Source organism: Salvelinus alpinus, chromosome 37, assembly GCF_045679555.1.
Source record: "Salvelinus alpinus chromosome 37, SLU_Salpinus.1, whole genome shotgun sequence".
Taxonomy (NCBI): domain Eukaryota; kingdom Metazoa; phylum Chordata; class Actinopteri; order Salmoniformes; family Salmonidae; genus Salvelinus; species Salvelinus alpinus.
The window spans coordinates 16,283,565-16,307,666 of NC_092122.1; the positions used below are offsets into that span (position 1 = coordinate 16,283,565).

The following is a 24,102-nucleotide window of genomic DNA, read 5'->3' on the forward strand; positions in this document are numbered from 1 at the left end:
AGTTTTCCTTTCTTGTGTAATTGGTATTTACAGTAGACAGACATCAACCCCCTGACCTATGACCTCACCAGCAGTGTGGGCCAATCAGAGGCCAAGGGACGGTGCCAGGAGTATGCCGGCCAAGCTGTGACTGTGGGAGACTAATGAACTAATTGATCAGGGTGGAAGGCCTCTGGCCGTCACTATTCCTCAGAGGATTTATACAGCCAATGAAGCTGATACAAGGACCAAACCACAGGCGCTCCACAGGACGTCACAGTCAGATCTTTATATGACCACAGGCAAACTAGCTCTCCACAATACAGGTACTCTCCAGACAGTTAATATTCATTCAATTCCTAAGAATATATTATTTGGCCATTAGTGGAAAGGTGGTCTGAATCTGAAGTTTGATGTACGTGGTTATGTGATTCGAAGTCTGTCCCATAAAACACACAGTAAGACAAAAACACAGACAGACACACGAACAGATGGACACAGACATGATGCACCCATCAGATTCCCCACAACAAGAGTCATTGCCAGCGCCATCGATGGTGTTCCTCCCTACAAAGAGACTCTGTCAAGCAATGGGCCAATGGCAGATTTCAAAACTATGAAATCCATTCTCTCATAGCTGGATTTAAGGATTTTCAGTAAGCCAGAAATTGTTGCGGTTTTGTTGTAATGAAATAGCTGTCTAATTGACGTCTCAATTAGAATATGTACATTTCCTCAATTGACCATTTAACCATTTAAATGACACAGGCCCTCAGCTCAGACTAAATCCCATGCCATGATTACCTATGGATTGTCTGAGAAGATTTGATGAAATAGAGAGCCAGTCATCTCTTAGTATCATAGTATCTTAGTAGCCTCTTCTAGCTCTGCAATAGTGGATACTGTTGAACCTTACCTCTCTTATTGCAGGGTCCCAGCTGACGGCTCTAGTCTAGCTACAGTACCAAACAGCATACAGCCCATGCACTTCCGAGCTCAGCTTGATCCCAGAACTGTTTGTGCTGTACTGCCAACTTCTGAGGTTGTCATTGGCATGACGACAGCCAGAGAGGGCTATTCGGTGCAAACAGGGGAAGGGGCTTCTCAGGGCCTAGACTGGGGTCCGTCTCTGGTTTGGGTCTGGCAGCCCTCTCCCTCCCTACCTCTCCAGACCCCATCAACAGCCTCTCTGTTCAGCCTACATGTGATGTGAGAGGTCAATGTGTACACCACAAGAATGAACCAGCCACTCAAAGTGGGGATCTTTGTGCATTTTTCTTATCCCTGCCACTCTCTCTCTCTCAACCACTTGCTCCCTATAGACCGGACCTGGCTCCTTTGAGAGTGCTTCCCTTCCCCACTGTGAAGCAGCCTTCTTAGGCATCTCACAGACCATTCTCTACCTTATTGCTCCAGGTCTTCCATAGAGAGCGGTCATGTGACACAGCATTTGTATAGATGGGTGAAATGCATTGGCTTTGTGTTCCATGCTGAATAGCATCTCTCAGTGTGGCACATATAAAGTGTTTGAAATGTGAGGGACAACTTAACATTGAGGGAAAGCAGGATCCGTAAAATGTGCCTCGCCTTATCTTCCTCAAATGGCAGCCCTTACATAAATGCCAGTGCACATTGACAAATGGGACTGGTTATGTGAGAGTTAGCTCACCCTCCTGGCTTCCATCCAGGCAGCTCAGCTCCACCTCAGGTCTCTCAATGAGCTTGACTTCCCACTGACCAAAGCTGGTTTCTCAAGCTCATCTCTCCACCTATTGCCTCATGTTTAATCTCCCAGCTCTTTCATTAGGAACACACCGTGTGTTACTTCTAAAGCAATGAACTGGCCAAAGCTCATTTAAAGCTAGATCGAGACCAGGGCTCTTTTGTACACAGTAGGAATGCCAGAGATGTTGGTCAAAGTTGGGGTTCCTATACCAGGGGTGAACATAACTATGGCAACACAGGCGCAAGGTCTGCTCAACCATAGGAGTGCTACAATACCGATGCCCTCGGTTTCTCATTCCAGTCAGGCCTGACCCAAATTACAATATCCTGGGAAAAACACTGTCCCCAACAACACACATGCGCACGCACATGCACGGCCACGCACAAATACTCTCTGTCAAACACACTCACATACACTGCAAGCCTAGGTCTTTATAAGAGAACACCAAACGAAGCCAATAACATGACTAGTCTAATGATATGCTCGGAGAATGAATGGGTTATGGTCTGGTGGGCGTGCACCTCTGTAGAATTGTGAAACTTGACTGATGGAGTGATTCAAGCAGTTGTGCTACAATATGAAGAAAAAACAAATATGGTTTTAGACTAGAGGAAACATAGATGTTCTTAGAAGTCTTGAAGTTTGCAACGAGTCCTACAGCATACGAAGTATTTGGATAAATGCTACTTTTGGAGTTAACCCCTTACTGTAACGCAAACACTACATATTACAAGGAGACGGTAAACACAAAGCCCTGCAGCTCTCTCTACTATTGTTCTCATTCCCTCATGAGCTTGTTTTGAGCTTCTTGTTCTTTACTGTTTTATTTGTCTCACATACGAAGCCTGAAAGGGAAATATATCCAGTTTAAATTATAAATCCTTTGGTAATTGAAAAAACAAGAGCTTTTATGTTCATATACCTGAGCCTCTGAGCCTTCCACCTTCAGAACTGAATAAACCATAGAAAACACATGGACAATCAAGATGGTTTACAGCAACAGTGTGCTGAAAGGGATACAAAAACAACACCCATAGCTTGTGGTGATTAGTATCTGCAACCATACATTATAATCGAGATATCCAGGGGGAAAAAATTCACAAAAAGGCTCTCAAGCTATACTTTGGTTTGTCGCAGTATTTAGTGTATTATTAGCCTGGGACGTGGCACGACATCCAAAACAAAGCAAGCCAGAGAACACTTACTACACAGAGAGTTAATAATGATGCTGCCAACTCAAAGACACCAGTTCCACTATCCCACAACACAAACATTCCCCATACACTCCTTCCGCTATCACTAATTGTCCATATCTGTCTAGGCTACAGTTGGACTCATCTGATTGAGTCTCGGCCCATTCATACTCCACAGACTCCCAGCATTGCTAGTCCCTGTCTGCCTCTCACAGTTCTGAAATCTCCCTCCTCATCTCAGCCCCAATAGCTTCACACGCCACATCTCTCCTGGTCACCCAACTACCACCACACATCCCTTGCTCCGGTTATAAGTACTTACTTTGAACTGGAGGTCTGGTGGTTGTTCCAACGCTTTGCAATAGTTTGTGTACTCTCCTCTCATCTGCTCCTCACCCCTGCTGTCAGTCACTCTCTAATTCTCTCTCTACCTCCCTCTCTTTCTTTCACTTACTCTCTCACTCTTGTCTCTCCACAAAGCTGTTTTCTCTCTCTCTCTCTCTCTCTCTCTCTCTCTCTCTCTCTCTCTCTCTCTCTCTCTCTCTCTCTCTCCCTCCCTCTCATTTCTGTTGCTGAGAGAGGAGGGCGTTCTTAAAATCTTGGTTTCCTGACTCGTGATCAGGATCTCATTGCCACAAGGTCACTCCAGGGACGGCCCGCTTGGCATGGGAGCAGCACTCGGAGAGAGAGAGAAGAGAGAAAGAGAGGGTAGAGAGGGAGGCAGGAGGGAGGAGAGGGAGCACTTAGAGACAGAACTGGAGCTATGGAGTCACACTGGGGACAGAGAGAGAGAGCGAGAGAGAGAGAGCGAGAGAGAGAGAGAGAGAGAGAGAGAGAGAGAGAGGTTGGGTTGAGTTGAGTTGGGTTGGGGTGGGGTGGGGTGGGTTGGGGTGGGTTGGGGTGGGGTGGGGTTAGCTACAGATGGGCTCTGACAGGATAGCCCCAGTCATCTAATATACAGTAGTTATATAAACAACATGAAGAACAACATGGACAACAGCATGGAGAATAGTACCCATACAGGAAAAAATACATTTCAATATATTTAATGTCGCATAAAATGTATTTCAAATACACTAACGGTCAAAAGTTTGGACACACCTACTCATTCAAGGGTTTTTCTTTATTTTTACTATTTTCTACATTGTAGAATAATGGCGAAGACATCAAAACTATGAAATAACACATATGGAATCACGTAGTAACCAAAAAAGTGTTCAACAAATCAAAATATATTTTATATTTGAGATTATTCAAATAGCCACCCTTTGCCTTGATGACAGCTTTGCACACAGCTTTGCACACTCTCTCAACCAGCTTCATGAGGCAGTCACCTGGAATGAATTTCAATTAACAGGTGTGCCTTCTTAAAAGTTAATTTGTGGAATTTCTTTCCTTCTTAATGCATTTGAGCCAATCAGTTGTGTTGTGACAAGGTAGGGGTGGTATCTTTTGATCGGTAGTGTACATGTACATACATTTGCATCTTTGCTTAAATGCATGTAATGACTGACAATATTCCAGAAATGAATGGCAGTGACATCTAGTCTACAGGGTGGTCAAAGTGGTTCCTATGTCAGCTTCTTAAATTACTGATTACGTATTGATCAATGGCGATAATTATTTTTGGTCCACTAAGCCCAACATTGTTTTGGTAAGTAAAAAATGTACTTTTGATATCACCTAAATGTAACATTCTGTCATAAAGAGCATGTTCAACTTTATAACATTTTCCCATGTCAAAAGAAAAAATGTATTACTGTAGTAAGAGCCTCTCTTCAGCTTAATTAAATAATGACAAAAAAGCTAAGCTATTTTAATAATTTTTGTATTTGAGTTATCGGTTTAAATAAAAACTATTCTTCGTACAACACTCCACAATATGTCAAAATGTAGGTGTAAGTCTTGTGCTTCCAATGAGTGGTATTATATGGATCTACAGTGGATGGTTAGCTGGGTTATGGTGTGTTCGTATCCAAGTGGGGAGTGGGAATTTACCACATCTGGGGAAAATCCACTTGAACGGCCCTCAATCTGGTAATTACTAGTTAAATCAGCCATGAATCCCTTTGTGACAGGGGGAAAGGAAGCTTGTTGACTGCAGCAGGGAGAGGCAATTGAATGCCCCCCCCCCCCCCCCACTCTATACATTTCTAGCCTGTCTATCTATGGGTAACAGGGTTGACGTGTTATGCTCAACTCACTCAGTTTTTTACCATAAAGCACCAGAAAAGAGTAGAACCAGCTCACCTGCTTTTACACTATGATTTGACTATTAGATGTTCAATTTTTCTTTTGAAATACATTTTTAAAAAGAAATTGTTTCTTAAAACAAGAGTTCATTTCATGTAACAGTGTTGACCTTAAAATGAGGGATAGATGTAAATGAATCACTAATCACTTGAAATAAATAAAAATCTTCAGAAATAACTTTGTCAAAGCAATGAAATAACTAGGGCTTTACAATGATGGTGAAAACTTGAACTATTTTGGGGGGTTCGTGGGCTAAAATCTTCCTAGAAGTCTCAGAGGGTCCACGGAGAGACATGTCAAAATTCAGAATTTTGTCACTTTAGCCTTTATTGAAAATCATTGAAATATTTCCAGATGTATTTAAAATATATTGTGATATAGACTTTACATACATACATATACATATACAGTATATACATATACATTTTAAATACATTCCGTAATAAATTTTGGAATGTATTTCAACTGTATTAAATAAAATAAAAATTATACATTATTTGGCCAATTTTTTATATTTAATGTATCCTTAAAAGGTATATAAAAATATATTTTAGATGTGTTTTTATTTCGATATGAGTATAGTCAAAATACTATTGAGTAATAGGAGTTTGGATCAGTTAGACTTTAACTGGTATCATTCTCAATCGACAGCACTGTATTTCTGTCGACTACAACTGCGTTCGACAAAGAAACTAACTTTCTGAAAACTCTCCCTCTTCTCAATTAATTTCACTTCTAATTTGTTGTGGGATCCTCTTAATGGTGGCACTTTAACAAGTGGTAGGAGGATAAATACGTCCGCTGCGGAGCAGATGGCTGCAGATGACCTTATAGGCAGCTGGTTCCGACCGGTTTCGACAGATTACAGCACACTGAATCAATAACGAGTCATTAACACTGGATATTCCACAGCCCATGTACAATACTGACGTCAGACTAACACTGCCCATACAGACAGGCATGCGGGCACAAACACACACACACACACACATTGAAAAAAGAGCCTTGTGTTTCATAACAGGAGCTTGAGCCTAGACATACTATTAGACAGGCCTTTGATGCTGGTTTCGAAGTATTTATCAGAATGTTTGTTGAATGTCTGTTTTATCAATCCAGGTTCTCATTTGAAATCAAATATCTGCTTGAAAAGATCTAATCTCTTTATGGAATGTATTTAGATTGCTGGAAAGTGCCTTTCTCTACCGCATTAGACAAAGTGAAAGGACTGAGTATTGTCCAATCTATAGAGGAGGACCCACCCTGTGTTGTTGGTAGAGGAAGAGGAAGCTCTGCACTGCATTATATGCTTAAAATACCAATTTGAACCATCAGCTCACATGTAGCCTCTTCTATCGGTGTCACACTATAGATAAAGTAACTCTTTAATTTGAGACATTCATCAGGAAAACATCATCAATGGTCATTCGCCAGTATGAGTCATGGTCCCAGGTGGTGATATGCCACTCCACCATCCCCTTCCTTCCTTCTCATATTCCTCTCATCAATAATGAACTCACTCCATTTGATACCCTCCCCTAAGTGTGTTATATGTCCCAGCATGTCCCTCTTGAGCTCTTTCAATGATGCCATTTTTATCAACTTATTGAATGAGAAATGAGACACAATGAATTCGAGACGCAATGAAAAAGGACTTTGGTCAACACCAGCCGTTTTATTCTATTCATTCAATCCAGAACAACTGTGGATTCGCCATTACCTCAGGGCACCGCTCTCAAAAACACAATTCACAAGCAGAGGACGTTAAAAATAGCTCTCTCCGGCAGGTCCAGTTCCTACCTCATTATTTTTCATCAGTTTAAACTGGTTGTTGGCCCTATGAACCTGGCAGAGTATAAGGGCTTTGTCTACCATTAGGTTAGCCCCATCCCACCCCATCCCTGTTTCTACCATTACGTTAGCCCCATCCCACCCCATCCCTGTTTCTACCATTAAGTTAGCCCCATCCCACCCCATCCCTGTTTCTACCATTAAGTTAGCCCCATCCCAACCCATCCCTGTTTCTACCATTAAGTTAGCCCCATCCCACCCCATCCCTGTTTCTACCATTAGGTTAGCCCCACCCCATCCCTGTTTCTACCATTAAGTTAGCCCCACCCCATCCCTGTTTCTACCATTAGGTTAGCCCCACCCCACCCCATCCCTGTTTCTACCATTAGGTTAGCCCCACCCCATCCCTGTTTCTACCATTAGGTTAGCCCCACCCCACCCCATCCCTGTCTCTACCATTAGGTTAGCCTCACCCCATCCCTGTTTCTACCATTAGGTTAGCCCCACCCCATCCCTGTTTCTACCATTAGGTTAGCCCCACCCCATCCCTGTTTCTACCATTAGGTTAGCCCCATCCCACCCCATCCCTGTTTCTACCATTAGGTTAGCCCCATCCCACCCCATCCCTGTTTCTACCATTAGGTTAGCCCCATCCCACCCCATCCCTGTTTCTACCATTAGGTTAGCCCCACCCCATCCCTGTTTCTACCATTAGGTTAGCCCCACCCCACCCCACCCCTGTTTCTACCATTAGGTTAGCCCCACCCCATCCCTGTTTCTACCATTAGGTTAGCCCCACCCCATCCCTGTTTCTACCATTAGGTTAGCCCCACCCCATCCCTGTTTCTACCATTAGGTTAGCCCCACCCCATCCCTGTTTCTACCATTAAGTTAGCCCCACCCCATCCCTGTTTCTACCATTAGGTTAGCCCCATCCCACCCCACCCCTGTTTCTACCATTAGGTTAGCCCCACCTCATCCCTGTTTCTACCATTAGGTTAGCCCCATCCCACCCCATCCCTGTTTCTACCATTAGGTTAGCCCCATCCCACCCCATCCCTGTTTCTACCATTAGGTTAGCCCCATCCCACCCCACCCCTGTTTCTACCATTAGGTTAGCCCCACCTCATCCCTGTTTCTACCATTAGGTTAGCCCCATCCCACCCCACCCCTGTTTCTACCATTAGGTTAGCCCCACCTCATCCCTGTTTCTACCATTAGGTTAGCCCCATCCCACCCCACCCCTGTTTCTACCATTAGGTTAGCCCCACCTCATCCCTGTTTCTACCATTAGGTTAGCCCCACCCCATCCCTGTTTCTACCATTAGGTTAGCCCCACCCCATCCCTGTTTCTACCATTAAGTTAGCCCCACCCCATCCCTGTTTCTACCATTAGGTTAGCCCCATCCCACCCCACCCCTGTTTCTACCATTAGGTTAGCCCCACCTCATCCCTGTTTGTACCATTAGGTTAGCCCCATCCCACCCCATCCCTGTTTCTACCATTAGGTTAGCCCCATCCCACCCCATCCCTGTTTCTACCATTAGGTTAGCCCCATCCCACCTCATCCCTGTTTCTACCATTAGGTTAGCCCCATCCCACCCCACCCCTGTTTCTACAATTAGGTTAGCCCCACCTCATCCCTGTTTCTACCATTAGGTTAGCCCCATCCCACCCCACCCCTGTTTCTACCATTAGGTTAGCCCCACCTCATCCCTGTTTCTACCATTAGGTTAGCCCCACCCCATCCCTGTTTCTACCATTAGGTTAGCCCCATCCCACCCCATCCCTGTTTCTACCATTAGGTTAGCCCCATCCCACCCCATCCCTGTTTCTACCATTAGGTTAGCCCCATCCCACCCCACCCCTGTTTCTACCATTAGGTTAGCCCCACCTCATCCCTGTTTCTACCATTAGGTTAGCCCCATCCCACCCCACCCCTGTTTCTACCATTAGGTTAGCCCCACCTCATCCCTGTTTCTACCATTAAGTTAGCCCCATCCCACCCCATCCCTGTTTCTACCATTAGGTTAGCCCCACCCCACCCCATCCCTGTTTCTACCATTAGGTTAGCCCCACCCCACCCCACCCCTGTTTCTACCATTAGGTTAGCCCCACCCCATCCCTGTTTCTACTATTAGGTTAGCCCCACCCCATCCCTGTTTCTACCATTAGGTTAGCCCCACCCCACTCCATCCCTGTTTCTACCATTAGGTTAGCCCCACCCCATCCCTGTTTCTACCATTAGGTTAGCCCCACCCCATCCCTGTTTCTACCATTAGGTTAGCCCCACCCCATCCCATCGCTGTTTATACAATTAGGTTAGCCCCACCCCATCCCTGTTTCTACCATTAGGTTAGCCCCACCCCACCCCATCCCTGTTTCTACCATTAGGTTAGCCCCACCCCACCCCATCCCTGTTTCTACCATTAGGTTAGCCCCACCCCACCCCACCCCTGTTTCTACCATTAGGTTAGCCCCACCCCATCCCTGTTTCTACCATTAGGTTAGCCCCACCCCATCCCTGTTTCTACCATTAGGTTAGCCCCACCCCATCCCTGTTTCTACCATTAGGTTAGCCCCACCCCATCCCTGTTTCTACCATTAGGTTAGCCCCACCCCACCCCACCCCTGTTTCTACCATTAGGTTAGCCCCACCTCATCCCTGTTTCTACCATTAGGTTAGCCCCATCCCACCCCACCCCTGTTTCTACCATTAGGTTAGCCCCACCTCATCCCTGTTTCTACCATTAGGTTAGCCCCACCCCATCCCTGTTTCTACCATTAGGTTAGCCCCATCCCACCCCATCCCTGTTTCTACCATTACGTTAGCCCCATCCCACCCCATCCCTGTTTCTACCATTAAGTTAGCCCCATCCCACCCCATCCCTGTTTCTACCATTAAGTTAGCCCCATCCCAACCCATCCCTGTTTCTACCATTAAGTTAGCCCCATCCCACCCCATCCCTGTTTCTACCATTAGGTTAGCCCCACCCCATCCCTGTTTCTACCATTAAGTTAGCCCCACCCCATCCCTGTTTCTACCATTAGGTTAGCCCCACCCCACCCCATCCCTGTTTCTACCATTAGGTTAGCCCCACCCCATCCCTGTTTCTACCATTAGGTTAGCCCCACCCCACCCCATCCCTGTCTCTACCATTAGGTTAGCCCCACCCCATCCCTGTTTCTACCATTAGGTTAGCCCCACCCCATCCCTGTTTCTACCATTAGGTTAGCCCCACCCCATCCCTGTTTCTACCATTAGGTTAGCCCCATCCCACCCCATCCCTGTTTCTACCATTAGGTTAGCCCCATCCCACCCCATCCCTGTTTCTACCATTAGGTTAGCCCCATCCCACCCCATCCCTGTTTCTACCATTAGGTTAGCCCCACCCCATCCCTGTTTCTACCATTAGGTTAGCCCCACCCCACCCCACCCCTGTTTCTACCATTAGGTTAGCCCCACCCCATCCCTGTTTCTACCATTAGGTTAGCCCCACCCCATCCCTGTTTCTACCATTAGGTTAGCCCCACCCCATCCCTGTTTCTACCATTAGGTTAGCCCCACCCCATCCCTGTTTCTACCATTAAGTTAGCCCCACCCCATCCCTGTTTCTACCATTAGGTTAGCCCCATCCCACCCCACCCCTGTTTCTACCATTAGGTTAGCCCCACCTCATCCCTGTTTCTACCATTAGGTTAGCCCCATCCCACCCCATCCCTGTTTCTACCATTAGGTTAGCCCCATCCCACCCCATCCCTGTTTCTACCATTAGGTTAGCCCCATCCCACCCCACCCCTGTTTCTACCATTAGGTTAGCCCCACCTCATCCCTGTTTCTACCATTAGGTTAGCCCCATCCCACCCCACCCCTGTTTCTACCATTAGGTTAGCCCCACCTCATCCCTGTTTCTACCATTAGGTTAGCCCCATCCCACCCCACCCCTGTTTCTACCATTAGGTTAGCCCCACCTCATCCCTGTTTCTACCATTAGGTTAGCCCCACCCCATCCCTGTTTCTACCATTAGGTTAGCCCCACCCCATCCCTGTTTCTACCATTAAGTTAGCCCCACCCCATCCCTGTTTCTACCATTAGGTTAGCCCCATCCCACCCCACCCCTGTTTCTACCATTAGGTTAGCCCCACCTCATCCCTGTTTGTACCATTAGGTTAGCCCCATCCCACCCCATCCCTGTTTCTACCATTAGGTTAGCCCCATCCCACCCCATCCCTGTTTCTACCATTAGGTTAGCCCCATCCCACCTCATCCCTGTTTCTACCATTAGGTTAGCCCCATCCCACCCCACCCCTGTTTCTACAATTAGGTTAGCCCCACCTCATCCCTGTTTCTACCATTAGGTTAGCCCCATCCCACCCCACCCCTGTTTCTACCATTAGGTTAGCCCCACCTCATCCCTGTTTCTACCATTAGGTTAGCCCCACCCCATCCCTGTTTCTACCATTAGGTTAGCCCCATCCCACCCCATCCCTGTTTCTACCATTAGGTTAGCCCCATCCCACCCCATCCCTGTTTCTACCATTAGGTTAGCCCCATCCCACCCCACCCCTGTTTCTACCATTAGGTTAGCCCCACCTCATCCCTGTTTCTACCATTAGGTTAGCCCCATCCCACCCCACCCCTGTTTCTACCATTAGGTTAGCCCCACCTCATCCCTGTTTCTACCATTAAGTTAGCCCCATCCCACCCCATCCCTGTTTCTACCATTAGGTTAGCCCCACCCCACCCCATCCCTGTTTCTACCATTAGGTTAGCCCCACCCCACCCCACCCCTGTTTCTACCATTAGGTTAGCCCCACCCCATCCCTGTTTCTACTATTAGGTTAGCCCCACCCCATCCCTGTTTCTACCATTAGGTTAGCCCCACCCCACTCCATCCCTGTTTCTACCATTAGGTTAGCCCCACCCCATCCCTGTTTCTACCATTAGGTTAGCCCCACCCCATCCCTGTTTCTACCATTAGGTTAGCCCCACCCCATCCCATCGCTGTTTATACAATTAGGTTAGCCCCACCCCATCCCTGTTTCTACCATTAGGTTAGCCCCACCCCACCCCATCCCTGTTTCTACCATTAGGTTAGCCCCACCCCACCCCATCCCTGTTTCTACCATTAGGTTAGCCCCACCCCACCCCACCCCTGTTTCTACCATTAGGTTAGCCCCACCCCATCCCTGTTTCTACCATTAGGTTAGCCCCACCCCATCCCTGTTTCTACCATTAGGTTAGCCCCACCCCATCCCTGTTTCTACCATTAGGTTAGCCCCACCCCATCCCTGTTTCTACCATTAGGTTAGCCCCACCCCACCCCATCCCTGTTTCTACCATTAGGTTAGCCCCACCCCATCCCTGTTTCTACCATTAGGTTAGCCCCACCCCATCCCTGTTTCTACCATTAGGTTAGCCCCACCCCATCCCTGTTTCTACCATTAAGTTAGCCCCACCCCATCCCTGTTTCTACCATTAGGTTAGCCCCATCCCACCCCACCCCTGTTTCTACCATTAGGTTAGCCCCACCTCATCCCTGTTTCTACCATTAGGTTAGCCCAATCCCACCCCATCCCTGTTTCTACCATTAGGTTAGCCCCATCCCACCCCATCCCTGTTTCTACCATTAGGTTAGCCCCATCCCACCCACCCCTGTTTCTACCATTAGGTTAGCCCCACCTCATCCCTGTTTCTACCCATTAGGTTAGCCCCACCTCATCCCTGTTTCTACCATTAGGTTAGCCCCATCCCACCCCACCCCTGTTTCTACCATTAGGTTAGCCCCACCTCATCCCTGTTTCTACCATTAGGTTAGCCCCACCCCATCCCTGTTTCTACCATTAGGTTAGCCCCACCCCATCCCTGTTTCTACCATTAAGTTAGCCCCACCCCATCCCTGTTTCTACCATTAGGTTAGCCCCATCCCACCCCACCCCTGTTTCTACCATTAGGTTAGCCCCACCTCATCCCTGTTTGTACCATTAGGTTAGCCCCATCCCACCCCATCCCTGTTTCTACCATTAGGTTAGCCCCATCCCACCCCATCCCTGTTTCTACCATTAGGTTAGCCCCATCCCACCTCATCCCTGTTTCTACCATTAGGTTAGCCCCATCCCACCCCACCCCTGTTTCTACAATTAGGTTAGCCCCACCTCATCCCTGTTTCTACCATTAGGTTAGCCCCATCCCACCCCACCCCTGTTTCTACCATTAGGTTAGCCCCACCTCATCCCTGTTTCTACCATTAGGTTAGCCCCACCCCATCCCTGTTTCTACCATTAGGTTAGCCCCATCCCACCCCATCCCTGTTTCTACCATTAGGTTAGCCCCATCCCACCCCATCCCTGTTTCTACCATTAGGTTAGCCCCATCCCACCCCACCCCTGTTTCTACCATTAGGTTAGCCCCACCTCATCCCTGTTTCTACCATTAGGTTAGCCCCATCCCACCCCACCCCTGTTTCTACCATTAGGTTAGCCCCACCTCATCCCTGTTTCTACCATTAAGTTAGCCCCATCCCACCCCATCCCTGTTTCTACCATTAGGTTAGCCCCACCCCACCCCATCCCTGTTTCTACCATTAGGTTAGCCCCACCCCACCCCACCCCTGTTTCTACCATTAGGTTAGCCCCACCCCATCCCTGTTTCTACTATTAGGTTAGCCCCACCCCATCCCTGTTTCTACCATTAGGTTAGCCCCACCCCACTCCATCCCTGTTTCTACCATTAGGTTAGCCCCACCCCATCCCTGTTTCTACCATTAGGTTAGCCCCACCCCATCCCTGTTTCTACCATTAGGTTAGCCCCACCCCATCCCATCGCTGTTTATACAATTAGGTTAGCCCCACCCCATCCCTGTTTCTACCATTAGGTTAGCCCCACCCCACCCCATCCCTGTTTCTACCATTAGGTTAGCCCCACCCCACCCCATCCCTGTTTCTACCATTAGGTTAGCCCCACCCCACCCCACCCCTGTTTCTACCATTAGGTTAGCCCCACCCCATCCCTGTTTCTACCATTAGGTTAGCCCCACCCCATCCCTGTTTCTACCATTAGGTTAGCCCCACCCCATCCCTGTTTCTACCATTAGGTTAGCCCCACCCCATCCCTGTTTCTACCATTAGGTTAGCCCCACCCCACCCCATCCCTGTTTCTACCATTAGGTTAGCCCCACCCCATCCCTGTTTCTACCATTAAGTTAGCCCCATCCCACCCCATCCCTGTTTCTACCATTAGGTTAGCCCCACCCCACCCCATCCCTGTTTCTACCATTAGGTTAGCCCCATCCCACCCCATCCCTGTTTCTACCATTAGGTTAGCCCCATCCCACCCCATCCCTGTTTCTACCATTAGGTTAGCCCCACCTCATCCCTGTTTCTACCATTAGGTTAGCCCCATCCCACCCCATCCCTGTTTCTACCATTAGGTTAGCCCCATCCCACCCCATCCCTGTTTCTACCATTAGGTTAGCCCCATCCCACCCCACCCCTGTTTCTACCATTAGGTTAGCCCCACCTCATCCCTGTTTCTACCATTAGGTTAGCCCCATCCCACCCCACCCCTGTTTCTACCATTAGGTTAGCCCCACCTCATCCCTGTTTCTACCATTAGGTTAGCCCCATCCCACCCCACCCCTGTTTCTACCATTAGGTTAGCCCCACCTCATCCCTGTTTCTACCATTAGGTTAGCCCCACCCCATCCCTGTTTCTACCATTAGGTTAGCCCCACCCCATCCCTGTTTCTACCATTAAGTTAGCCCCACCCCATCCCTGTTTCTACCATTAGGTTAGCCCCATCCCACCCCACCCCTGTTTCTACCATTAGGTTAGCCCCACCTCATCCCTGTTTGTACCATTAGGTTAGCCCCATCCCACCCCATCCCTGTTTCTACCATTAGGTTAGCCCCATCCCACCCCATCCCTGTTTCTACCATTAGGTTAGCCCCATCCCACCTCAGCCCTGTTTCTACCATTAGGTTAGCCCCATCCCACCCCACCCCTGTTTCTACCATTAGGTTAGCCCCACCTCATCCCTGTTTCTACCATTAGGTTAGCCCCATCCCACCCCACCCCTGTTTCTACCATTAGGTTAGCCCCACCTCATCCCTGTTTCTACCATTAGGTTAGCCCCACCCCATCCCTGTTTCTACCATTAGGTTAGCCCCATCCCACCCCATCCCTGTTTCTACCATTAGGTTAGCCCCATCCCACCCCATCCCTGTTTCTACCATTAGGTTAGCCCCATCCCACCCCACCCCTGTTTCTACCATTAGGTTAGCCCCACCTCATCCCTGTTTCTACCATTAGGTTAGCCCCATCCCACCCCACCCCTGTTTCTACCATTAGGTTAGCCCCACCTCATCCCTGTTTCTACCATTAAGTTAGCCCCATCCCACCCCATCCCTGTTTCTACCATTAGGTTAGCCCCACCCCACCCCATCCCTGTTTCTACCATTAGGTTAGCCCCACCCCACCCCACCCCTGTTTCTACCATTAGGTTAGCCCCACCCCATCCCTGTTTCTACTATTAGGTTAGCCCCACCCCATCCCTGTTTCTACCATTAGGTTAGCCCCACCCCACTCCATCCCTGTTTCTACCATTAGGTTAGCCCCACCCCATCCCTGTTTCTACCATTAGGTTAGCCCCACCCCATCCCTGTTTCTACCATTAGGTTAGCCCCACCCCATCCCATCGCTGTTTATACAATTAGGTTAGCCCCACCCCATCCCTGTTTCTACCATTAGGTTAGCCCCACCCCACCCCATCCCTGTTTCTACCATTAGGTTAGCCCCACCCCACCCCATCCCTGTTTCTACCATTAGGTTAGCCCCACCCCACCCCACCCCTGTTTCTACCATTAGGTTAGCCCCACCCCATCCCTGTTTCTACCATTAGGTTAGCCCCACCCCATCCCTGTTTCTACCATTAGGTTAGCCCCACCCCATCCCTGTTTCTACCATTAGGTTAGCCCCACCCCATCCCTGTTTCTACCATTAGGTTAGCCCCACCCCACCCCATCCCTGTTTCTACCATTAGGTTAGCCCCACCCCATCCCTGTTTCTACCATTAAGTTAGCCCCATCCCACCCCATCCCTGTTTCTACCATTAGGTTAGCCCCACCCCACCCCATCCCTGTTTCTACCATTAGGTTAGCCCCACCCCATCCCTGTTTCTACCATTAGGTTAGCCCCACCCCATCCCTGTTTCTACCATTAGGTTAGCCCCATCCCACCCCATCCCTGTTTCTACCATTAGGTTAGACCCATCCCACCCCATCCCTGTTTCTACCAATAGGTTAGCCCCATCCCATCCCTGTTTCTACCATTATGTTAGCCCCACCCCATCCCTGTTTCTACCATTAGGTTAGCCCCATCCCACCCCATCCCTGTTTCTACCATTAGGTTAGCCCCATCCCACCCCTGTTTCTACCATTAGGTTAGCCCCATCCCACCCCTGTTTCTACCATTAAGTTAGCCCCATCCCATCCCATCCCTGTTTCTACCATTAGGTTAGCCCCATCCCATCCCTGTTTCTACCATTAGGTTAGCCCCATCCCATCCCTGTTTCTACCATTAGGTTAGCCCCATCCCATCCCTGTTTCTACCATTATGTTAGCCCCATCCCATCCCTGTTTCTACAATTAGGTTAGCCCCATCCCATCCCTGTTTCTACTATTAGGTTAGCCCCATCCCATCCCTGTTTCTACCATTAGGTTAGCCCCACCCCATTCCTGTTTCTACCATTAGGTTAGCCCCATCCCACCCCATCCCTGTTTCTACCATTAGGTTAGCCCCATCCCATCCCTGTTTCTACCATTATGTTAGCCCCACCCCATCCCTGTTTCTACCATTAAGTTAGCCCCATCCCACATCTGTTTCTACCATTAGGTTAGCCCCACCCCATCCCTGTTTCTACCATTAGGTTAGCCCCATCCCATCCCTGTTTCTACCATTAGGTTAGCCCCATCCCACCCCTGTTTCTACCATTAGGTTAGCCCCACCCCATCCCTGTTTCTACCATTATGTTAGCCCCACCCCATCCCTGTTTCTACCATTAGGTTAGCCCCATCCCATCCCATCCCTGTTTCTACCATTAGGTTAGCCCCATCCCACCCCTGTTTCTACCATTAAGTTAGCCCCATCCCATCCCATCCCTGTTTCTACCATTAGGTTAGCCCCATCCCATCCCTGTTTCTACCATTAAGTTAGCCCCATCCCATCCCATCCCTGTTTCTACCATTAGGTTAGCCCCATCCCATCCCTGTTTCTACCATTAGGTTAGCCCCATCCCATCCCTGTTTCTACCATTAGGTTAGCCCCATCCCACCCCATCCCTGTTTCTACCATTAGGTTAGCCCCACCCCATCCCTGTTTCTACCATTAGGTTAGCCCCACCCCATCCCTGTTTCTACCATTAGGTTAGCCCCACCCCACCCCATCCCTGTTTCTACCATTAGGTTAGCCCCACCCCATCCCTGTTTCTACCATTAAGTTAGCCCCATCCCACCCCATCCCTGTTTCTACCATTAGGTTAACCCCACCCCACCCCATCCCTGTTTCTACCATTAGGTTAGCCCCATCCCACCCCATCCCTGTTTCTACCATTAGGTTAGCCCCACCCCATCCCTGTTTCTACCATTAGGTTAGCCCCATCCCACCCCATCCCTGTTTCTACCATTAGGTTAGCCCCATCCCACCCCATCCCTGTTTCTACCATTAGGTTAGCCCCATCCCATCCCTGTTTCTACCATTAGGTTAGCCCCACCCCACCCCTGTTTCTACCATTAGGTTAGCCCCATCCCCTCCCTGTTTCTACCATTATGTTAGCCCCACCCCATCCCTGTTTCTACCATTAGGTTAGCCCCATCCCATCCCTGTTTCTACCATTAGGTTAGCCCCATCCCATCCCTGTTTCTACCATTAGGTTAGCCCCATCCCATCCCTGTTTCTACCATTATGTTAGCCCCATCCCATCCCTGTTTCTACCATTAGGTTAGCCCCACCCCATCCCTGTTTCTACCATTAGGTTAGCCCCATCCCATCCCTGTTTCTACCATTAGGTTAGCCCCACCCCATCCCTGTTTCTACCATTAGGTTAGCCCCATCCCACCCCTGTTTCTACCATTAAGTTAGCCCCATCCCATCCCATCCCTGTTTCTACCATTAGGTTAGCCCCATCCCATCCCTGTTTCTACCATTAGGTTAGCCCCATCCCATCCCTGTTTCTACCATTAGGTTAGCCCCATCCCACCCCATCCCTGTTTCTACCATTAGGTTAGCCCCACCCCATCCCTGTTTCTACCATTAGGTTAGCCCCATCCCATCCCTGTTTCTACCATTAGGTTAGCCCCATCCCATCCCTGTTTCTACCATTAGGTTAGCCCCATCCCATCCCTGTTTCTACCATTAGGTTAGCCCCACACCTACCTACCCGAGGCCCAGAGACCCGGCTGTCGTTCGCTCTGTCATCTCCCAGACACAAATACGTTGGCTGGGAGAAAATTGCTGAGCAGAGAGCAATATTGTTGGGGAAACATCGCTAGAAGGGAGCATACGGCGGAAAGGGAGAATAACTTATTTGTTTTCTTTCATTCTTGCAAATGTCCCATTTCTGCTATGTGTCTGAATGGAAATTGAGATTGAACTTATTTCTGGGTCGAAAGGAGTCTAAACTCCTCTACCTTGATGGAAGCGAGAGTCCATTCCGAGTGGAGGAGTGGAAATGACATAAATCAGCCACGCAAACAGAGCCAGGCTGACAGCTAACACTCTGGCCATTGAGGACAGGTAACTCCATGCATCTCGATCAGAATAGCACACAGACAGGCTGACAGCTAACACTCTGGCCATTGAGGACAGGTAACTGCATGCATCTCGATCAGAATAGCACAGAGACAGGCTGACAGCTAACACTCTGGCCATTGAGGACAGGTAACTCCATGCATCTCGATCAGAATAGCACACAGACAGGCTGACAGCTAACACTCTGGCCATTGAGGACAGGTAACTGCATGCATCTCGATCAGAATAGCACAGAGACAGGCTGACAGCTAACACTCTGGCCATTGAGGACAGGTAACTGCATGCATCTCGATCAGACTAGCACAGAGACAGGCTGACAGCTAACACACTGGCAATTGAGGACAGGTAACTCCATGCATCTCGATCAGAATAGCACAGAGACAGGCTGACAGCTAACACACTGGCCATTGAGGACAGGTAACTGCATGCATCTCGATCAGAATAGCACAGAGACAGGCTGACAGCTAACACACTGGCCATTGAGGACAGGTAACTCCATGCATCTCGATCAGACTAGCACAGAGCCAGGCTGACAGCTAACACTCAGGCCATTGAGGACAGGTAACTGCATGCATCTCGATCAGAATAGCACAGAGACAGGCTGACAGCTAACACACTGGCCATTGAGGACAGGTAACTCCATGCATCTCGATCAGAATAGCACAGAGCCAGGCTGACAGCTAACACTCAGGCCATTGAGGACAGGTAACTGCATGCATCTCGATCAGACTAGCACAGAGACAGGCTGGGCTGCCACTGTCTGGCAAGCTAGTCCTCTCCAGTGTCACACAACACAGCAAAACAGCAACACACTGTGTTTAGATAGAACACATGACATCCATCTCTTCTGTCTGGAACCATACTACACAGTGGTCCTTATCCAATTCCTCTTATCAACTTTGGATCCAACAGAGACAGTAAGAGAACAAATGGAGACAATGTCTAGACCAGTCTCTGACCGTCTGCGTGATTGAACGTTTTGACCTAAAATGTATGGTCCAACTTCAGCATGTGGACGTCATGCCCCCCCACACCCCCATCTAATTTCTCTTACACACACAAACAGACTGACTTCATACAAACACATTTGGAGCACCTCTGGGGCACTGGAAGAGACTGAGATCGAACAAAACCAAGAGGGGGAGGGGCCTAGGGAACGGAACCCATCAATACAGGTGAAAGTGATGGCAATCTGTTGACCCAATCATTGAGGAGTTCTCAGGGAGTAACTCTGTTCTTCACTGCATGTCACCGTGGAGCGTCTAAAATCTATCAGCCTGGTGATTAAATGTCAGTGTCCTTCGGTGCTCTTTGGATCCATTTATTTGTTATCTATTAAGACGCTCAGAATCCGATGACATCTGCTCTTCACTTCATAATTGCCTCCAGGACGATGGCCAAATGAGTATCTGGCTGTCTACGTTAATCGGCAGCTACGGTGAGCTCCAGAAGTATTGGGACCGTGACACTTGTTCTTGTTTTGGCTCTGTACTTCAGCACTTTGGATTTGAAATTATATGATGTTAAAGTGCAGACTGTCAGCTTTAATTTGTGGGTATTTTCATCCATCTTGGATACACTGTTTAGAAATTACAACACTTTTTGTACATAGTTCCCCCATTTTAGAGGACCAAAAGTATTGGGACAAATTCACTTATATGTAAATAGTTAATAATTTTGTCCCATATTCATAGCATGTAATGACTACATCAAGATTGTGACTCATTTGCTGTTTGTTTTGGATGTTTCAGATTATTTTGTGCACAATAGAAATTAATGGTAAATAATGTATTGTGTCATTTTAGAGTCACTTTTACTGTAAATAAGAATAAAATATGTTTGTAAACAAGTCTACATTAATATGGATGCAACCATGATTACGGATAATCCTGAATGAAACGTGAATAATGATGAGTGGCAAAGTTAGAGGCATAAATATCATACCCCCCCAAGAAATGCTAACCTCCCCTGTTATTGTAATGGTGAGACGTTGTCTTGGGGTGTGTTATTTGTGGGTCTAACTTTCTCACTCATCATTATTGTGGAGCACACTGTATGTGATTTGAGGGTCTGTTGGCTAGCAACCAGGCTGGATGTGTCACAGGACCAACTTCAATCCTGAAAAACCTCACACAATCTGACAGGTTGGCAAACATGTCAAAGACGAGGCCACTCAGTTCCATGTTGTTGGATGTTTCACTGGCTGGAAAACAAATAGGTGCACAATACAGTCTTTTCTTATCGGGATCAAGTCCTCTCCAACGCAGTTTAAACTCCCAAAAAATGTTATGGCCCTCATTAATTCAAAATGAAGTAATGAAAGAAATTCTATTATGCCAATTTAATTTTAAAAGATTCTCAGCTGCATAAAAAAATCATGAGCTCTCGGCTGAGTATTAATATTTATTCGTCTGTGCCACTGCTTATAAAAGTAAAGAGGGTTTTTTCTAACCCACCCAAGACAACCCTTACCAGCATGATGTTTCCCTATAATGAAAGCCTTGCACTTTCTGAGGAACATTTCATTGTTCTATATTGTGCAAAAGTCTTTCAGGTCGACGTGTACTCTTTCTTGAATATACTACAACTACTATCACAACTACTACTACTGCTGCCTCATTGAATCATATGAATAGGATGCACAGTTCAAAGTGAATTTCTCCCTGTGTCAAGGGATTTTACAACACAATGCATTACAGTTTGAACTAAATATATCTAACTGAATGTACCTCTGATACTGATCCAACTGAAGCCTTCTCTCTTGTACCCACTCAGACAGCAGACACCATGAATCCTGGTCTAGTGCTCCCAGTGAACTGATTCCTGATGCTTCTGACAGCTCCTGATGTGCTGCCCTTCTCCCCTGTCTCGAGAACCCAGAGCCTCGAAAGCCCTGGCTGTTTCAGGTTGCAATTGGATGGAAGGAAAGTTAATTTAGCCCTGACAATTAATCTGCAGGAGCCAAACAGCCTGTCTGGCTGTTGAAGCGTGACAGCGCTGGCGAAGCAGCAGCAACAGCTAGCCTGGACGGGTGCGATCTGTCTCTCAGCTCGACACTCTCACCCAGTCGTCATGCGTTTATCCACCTACAGACACTTCACCTCAGAAACTCATGCATTTTTAATGGTTTATTTCAATGTGCAAGGATGCCACGTGTTTGTTATTTTTAATGGGTTTTCAATCATATGTGGCAGAACTATAATTCTAAATGTTTTATTTGAGGGTCCATTTTGTAAACAAAAATTAATTCTGCAGTTAGTTAAACAACAATCGCAAGTTAAACAATCGCTTCCTGCAAGAAAAGAGGTTGTATTAATTAAATCCTCCAGTTCTTTGTTTTTTGGCATTCGAATACAAGTTCTACTTCAGTCTTCTGGGATCGGGAGGATGATGTACCTACACTAAAATAATGACTAGAGCTGCAAGCACCGCAGTACTGGGTGTGAGAGGGAGAGAGGGAGAGGGAGAGGGGAGAGAGGCAGAGAGAGAGAGTGTGAGAGATAGATGAATAGAGAGAGGGGCAGAAAGTGAGAGAGGGGGGGGGCAGGTCTTGCAGTATTGTGTCACTGCTTATAATTGAAATCTATACCCTGAGGTGACGATAACCTCTGTTAGATATGTGATTTATATGTGTTCTATCTTCCAGACTTTTCTTGATCACATTCGAAGATTTCTCAAAAAAATTCTCAAAATAATCTGGTGAAATATTGAAAACAACTCATATTTTGTTTGTGTGCTCTGATTATGAATCCTATGTTTAGAACAAACTTCAGACATGTTTGTGCATTATTCTCTACTATCACAATGTCATATCTCGCTCTTTCTCTTCTTTCAAAGTACATTGTAAACATGACAAATGTAAATGAAAAATAATAATTTTCCTTTTCACATGTGTCTGCCTAATATGCAGTGTTGTGTTCTCGGTCTCAAACTAGATTAAAATACATACATACAATTACTGTGGAAGTCTGAACTGGAGCCATGTGGTAGAAATGCTTCTCTCTGTCATTCTAATAAGAAGATAATGGTTACACCTCCTACAGTATGCATTGTAACTAATGTACAGTATGCACCCTACACATCCCTATGTCATCCCTATGTCATCTAGGAATGTCCTTGATTGGCCCATGTGACTACACCAGTCCCTTCATAGCAACAGAGGAAGTGAGCCATTCATAAAGAATAGGGTTACAAGTGCAGACAGTAGCATTAAACCGTGGGGGAGGAAAACCTCTGTGTTTCTCTGAGCGAACTGTCAGTGATCTTGGCAGCAGACTGAACACTGAGATTAGTGCCAGTGAACACTGAACAGAGAGTTAAGGTGGATCAAGCCTGACTTGGGCTGCTACAGATGATGGAACCTTGGGCCCTCGGGAGCATTCCACAAGCTCTGTGTTTGGTTAGGTCAGTTTGCTCTTTCTTTGTCATTTTTGTCTGTTGCCACTGGGTTTGGCTGTTTGTTCTCAGGTCTAGCCTTTTATCTTTCCTGTGTAAAGCGCTGGAGAGCGAGACAGAGATGGGGCTGTGGACAGGAAATGAACCCCTCTATTCTGTATCACCTGAGGACATTGAGGAACTGTCTCTCCCCGAAACATTCATGTTGATAGCTGCTACGTGGCAGAAGATGCAGATTAGACATACGACTTACCCTCCTCACCCCACCCTTACCCTCCTCGCCCCACCCTTCCCCCTCCATTCCTGCCACAGAGGCAGACAGAACAGTGACCTGTAAATGGTGTGATACACTCCTTCTGGTTGCCTCGCTGTGCTTTATAAAGAGTATCTTTCCATGCAGTTTATATAGAGAGCAATACCCCCAAAATAAAACACGTCTGTCTCACTCCAGCTGATCACTGGACATCAGTGATAGGAGAGAGTGGCCCGCAGTGGAAATCAATTGGAAAATAAATGACCACAGGCAGCATAGACCTCGCCGGAGGCCTGAGGAGAAAGAGGTTGAATCTCCATTCCTTCTAAACTCCTTTGTGGGACAAATATAAAAAAATATATTTCGAAAATAATACAAAAAAAGTTATAAGAAACCAAACCTAGCTAACGTTAATAATCAGATGGGGACGGCGTCAAGCGCTGGCGTTATTTATGGCTTTTGTTCACTACTAGGGCGTGCTGCTTCTTCAGCAGACACTGAATTGTTTTTGATTGGCACGGGGCATCAGGCCCTCATTTCTCCTCTCCCAGCCTCCTCTCTAAATCAATGGAGTGTATAAACAGATCAGTTTAGTGGGCTGCTGCCTCGCCGTTCACAGTTGCTCACTGTCAATCCTGCCAGTACAAAAGTAAATAAAAATCCATAGCATTGACACACAGCAAGTGCCTCGGTAATCTGTAATCAGTC

At 47.5% G+C, this 24,102-nt stretch overlaps 1 protein-coding gene across 3 annotated transcripts in view; it reads right to left on the minus strand.

Moving 5' to 3' along the window:
• Positions 1-21,766, minus strand: part of LOC139565924 (pleiotrophin-A-like) — a 70,628-nt gene extending 48,862 nt beyond the window's left edge. Inside the window, exon 1 of one of the 3 annotated variants that reach the window (XM_071386622.1) lies at positions 21,476-21,766. The gene's annotated coding sequence lies outside the window, so the exon portion shown is untranslated. Of the gene's footprint in view, positions 1-895; positions 994-3,220; positions 3,500-21,475 lie in introns of those variants that run through there. The other 2 variants (XM_071386619.1, XM_071386620.1) reach the window with 2 other exon arrangements.
• Between the last annotated feature and the right edge of the window lie 2,336 nt (positions 21,767-24,102).